Below are 4,811 nucleotides of genomic sequence, written 5' to 3'. Positions count from 1 at the left end.
GTAAAGGGTACTGGGGTAGGACCCCCTCTACCAGTCTCTCCAACTCCTCCGAAGTGAGGACAGGGGCCCTTTCCCCAGCCATCGAGCCATGGTCGCTTCCAGACACAGGTCACAGCAGCACTTGCAGTGTGGGTCCTCTCCTGTTGAAGGTCAGGTAGCAAGTGAGTGAACAGATAGAAAATGGCGGTCACGTCCACGGCGGTGCATACCGTCACCGCCGGCGTACATCGCCATTGGCTCCTGGAACCCGTAGGCCCCAATGATAACCAACGCGGTGTTGCACGGCGGTCATCGACTGCCGACCGCAACGGCGCACAACACCATGGGAATTACCTCATTTCCACTGGTCCCTCCTCACAGGTCAGGCAGCTGCCATTTCAGGGGGGCACAGGCCATGGCACCTAACTGCGTCACATCAGACATAGGCACATCAACTGACTTACAAGTTCACATACTGTTTCTGTAAAACAAAAAATGCACATTAATATGAGTATATGTTTGAATATGACCTTCTGCTCACCGTTTTTCAACCTAGAGTTCAACCACTGAGGATGAATAGGAGATGGAGACATCCCCCCGTGTACAGACCCCTAGTGGACCTGGCGACAATGGAGGACAGGCACATTATCCAAACCCACAGACTTGATAGGGCCACAATCCAAGAGCTGTGTGCCCAATTGGAGCCAGACCTGATTTCAGCTATCCGCCACCCCACGGGTATCCCCCCTCTAGTGCAGGTCCTGTCAGTGCTCCATTTCTTGGCAAGTGGTTCCTTCCAAGCAACAGTGGCCATGGCATCACGGATGTCACAGCCTATGTTCTCAAACTTGCTGACTGAGTGTTGTCTGCCCTGCTGAAACATATGTGCAGCTACATCGTATTCCCCCAGGTGGAGGATTTGGCCACAGTGAAGGCTGACTTCTATGCACTGGGACATATCCCCAACATCATTGGTGCCATTGATGGTACACATATTGCCTTTGTACGCCCCCCTCCCCCCGGAGAAAAGAACAGGTGTTCAGAAATCGAAAGAGCTTTCACTCTGAATGTGCAGATGGTGTGTTTGGCGGACCAGTACATCTCCCATGTCAATGCAAAGTATCCTAGCTCTGTGCATGATGCCTTTATATTGAGGAATAGCAGCATCCCATATGTGATGGCTCAACTCCAGAGGCACCGGGTGTGGCTAATAGGTGAGCCCATGGTCCCCACCCACTTGATGTAGGTATATGGGTCTGGGGTTGGCCCTTAGGGTGAGTGTGTGGCTAACAGGTATCCCTCGATATTTGCTGGTGACTCTGGTTACCCCAATCTCTCATGGCTACTGACCCCCAGAGAGGAATGCCAGGAAAAGGACAGAGGAACGTTACAATGAGGCACATGGGCGAACAAGGAGGATCATTGAGCGCACCTTTGGCCTCCCTAAGGCCATATTCAGGTGCCTCCATCTGACAGGTGGATCCCTGTACTACTCACCCAAGAAGGTGTGCTAGATCATCGTTGCATGTTGGATGTTGACGCCAGGTGCCTTTTCTGCAGGAGGTTGAGCCTGGGGATGGTCGTGTGGCAGCGGTGGAGCCTGTGGACAGTGACGAAGAGGAGGCAGAGGAAGAAGATGTGGACAACAGAACTACACTAATTCAACATTACTTCCAGTGACACACAGGTAAGACACTGTAACTTCACCTTCCATTGCAGTTTTGTGTTGGGCATTGTACATGGAAGTCTGATTTCCCTATTTCTATGGACACTTACTGTACCCTTTGGCATCTCTATTTTCAGATATCTGTGCCCCACTCTGGCTCCTGGTGTGTTTACTGCTGCCCACTACAGGTCATACCTATGTAAATATAACTGTACATTTGAATTGCAGTGTTTATAGCTTGCTTAAGTAATACATATTTCAATAAATTGACAGGCTCCATACTTGCTCCAAGGGTGTTTATTTCTGTGATAATATGTGTAAGGGTTATTGCAATGGGCTAGGTTGATGGCGGAGAAATGTCCAGGATAGAGTCCAGTCTATTGGTATTACAGGTGCATTGTCCAAGGGGGCATAGGAGGTGGAGCAATGGCAGTTCAAGATGGACATGGTGACAGAGTGGGACAAAAGGGTGACAATCAGGGGAGTCCTGTTTCCTGGCGGAGGCCTTGGCAGTGTTCTTTGGCTTCTGCCTGGATTACAGGGACCTTTTGCATGGTGGTTCTCCTTCTGCAGGGGGTGGGTGCTGGTAGACTGTTGTTCCAATGTAGGGGCCTCCTGTCCACTAGCGTCGGTGGAGATAGAGGGCTGTTCTTCGGTGTGGCTAGTGTCAGGGGGCCATTGGTGTGCCACTGCCTCCCACATGGTGTTGGCCATGTCTGCCAGCACCCCAGCAGTGGTGTCCAGGGTGGTGTGGATGTCCCTCAGGTCCTCCCTGATCCCCAGGTACTGTCCCTCCTGCAGCCGCTGGGTCTCCTGCAGCTTGGCCAGTATCTGGCCCATGGTCTCCTGGGAATTGTGGTATGCTCCCAGGATGTTGGTGAGTGCCTCGTGGAGAGTCGGTTCCCTGGGCCTGTCCTCCACCTATCACACAGCAGTCCTCCCAGCTTCCCTGTTGTCCTGTGCCTTTGTCCCTTGAACCGTGTGCCCACTGACCCCAGGTCCCTGATCGTCCTGTGTTTGTGGGGTTGCCTGGGGTCCCTATAGTGGTGGACACACTGCTGATTGATGTGTCCTGAGAACAGAGGGATGGGCCTGCTGGGTGGGTGCTGTGGTGGTGTTTCCTGAGGGGGAGGCTCTGTGGTGGTTTGGGACTGCGGCTGGGTCACCGACTGTCCAGAGGTCCCTGATGGGCCAGGTTGGTCATCCTGATCCAGGCCTGCAGAGCTGCTGTCATCACTGTGGGCCTCTTCTGGGGGTGGACTGGATGTTGCTGGCACCTCCTCTCCGGTGACGTTGTGTGGGTGTCCTATGGGTATGTGAATGCAGTGTTATTGTTACTGCATGTGACATCTTGTGCATGGGTGTGTTTCCCTCTCTGGTTGTTATTACCAAGGCAGATTTGGCTTGTGTGAGTTGTAATTTGCATGGGTAAGTGATTGCCACTAGTGTGCATGCTGTGGTGATGGGCGTCCATGCAGGGCAGTGATGGGTGTCCATGCATTGATGTTACATGCAGGGCGTGGTTTTCTGGATGAGTGGGTTGTGATGGTGGAGTATGTGGGAGGTGGTGAAGTGATGGGAGTGAGGGTACGGGTGGGGGTTTGTGATGGCATGCAGGTGGGGGGTGATAGTAATGGAGATTTGACTTACCAGAATCCAGTCCTCCTGCTACTCCTGCCAGGCCCTCAGGATGCATGATTGCCAAGACTTGCTCCTCCCATGTTGTTAGTTATGGGGAAGGAGGTGGAGGTCCACAGCCAGTCCTCTGTACTGCTATCTAGTGTCTTGCAACCACGGAACGTACCTTCCCCGAAGGTCGTTCCACCTCTCCCTGATGTCAACCCTTGTTCTTGGGTGCTGTCCCACGGTGTTGAACCTGTCCACGACTCTCTGCCATAGCTCCATCTTCCTAGCAATGGACGTCTGCTGCACCTGTGATCCGAATAACTGTGGCTCTACCCGTATGATTTCCTCCACCATGACCCTTAGCTCCTCCTGAGAGAGTCTGGGGTTTCTTTGTGGTGCCATGGGTGTAGTGTGAGTGGTGTGTGTGAGGGTGTGTGGGGTGATGTGTTGGGGAGAGTGCTGTGAGGTGCATGGATGGCGTATGGGTGATGGTGTTTTGTGGCTCAGATTCAGTGGGTGCTCCTGGCTTGTCTATCTCTCAGTTGTCAAAATCTTTGGGTTGTAACGGGTTGTGGGTAGTGTGGGTGTGTGTTTTATAGTGGTGTGGGTGTGGTGTGTGTATGTGTGTCAGGTGCGTGTAGTTTGAATTGTCCAATGTGGTGTTGTTTTGTATGTGTGTGTGTGTGTGTGTGTGTATTTTGAGCGCGGAGGTCTGTACTGCCAATGGTTTACCGCGGTTGAATGACCGCCGCAGTGATTCGTGGGTTATGATGCTGTGGGCGGATTTCTGTTGGCGTAACGGTGTGGGTTTTGGTACCATCAGTTTGGGCTGGCGGACTTGTGTGTGTGTCTGTATAGTGGCGGATTTCTATGTGTGGATCATAATACCCGTAGTGGTATACCGCCGCAGTGATTCGAGGGTTATGATGCTGTGGGCTTATTTCTGTTGGCGTAACGGTGTGGGTTTTGGTACCATCAGTTTGGGCTGGCGGACTTGTGTGTGTGTCTGCATAGTGGCGGATTTCTATGTGTGGATCATAATACCCGTAGTGGTATACCGCCGCGGTCGCGGTATGTTGGCGGCAGTCAGCATGGCTGTAAGCGGCACTTACCGCCAATGTCATAATGAGGGCCATAATCTCCTTATACATGGATTATACCTTAATCTATCTCAGAGAAGAGGGGAGAAAAATACAACATTTAATCGACCTACTGAAGACGTTCAGCAAGGTCTCAGGACTCAACGTGAACTGTGACAAGTTGCTTTTATACCCTGTGACAGAGCTGACTGAACCTCAAAGAGTGGGGCTTCCCATCACTACTCTTCCATGGCGCTTCAACACTATGAAATATTTAGAGGTCAGAGTGCATTGTAAAGAGAAGGACCTGACAGGTGACAACCTGGATAAGGTGGTATCAATTATAAAATCATGCCTCCCATTTTGGATAGGTTTACCACTCTCGCTTATTGGACGAATAGCAATTTCCAAGATGCTTGTACTTCCATGTTTATTATTTTTTTTTTAGCGACCCAAGTTCA

Source organism: Pleurodeles waltl, chromosome 11, assembly GCF_031143425.1.
Source record: "Pleurodeles waltl isolate 20211129_DDA chromosome 11, aPleWal1.hap1.20221129, whole genome shotgun sequence".
Taxonomy (NCBI): domain Eukaryota; kingdom Metazoa; phylum Chordata; class Amphibia; order Caudata; family Salamandridae; genus Pleurodeles; species Pleurodeles waltl.
The sequence above is the reverse complement of the archived record's forward strand: the minus strand, read 5'-3'. Positions refer to the sequence as shown.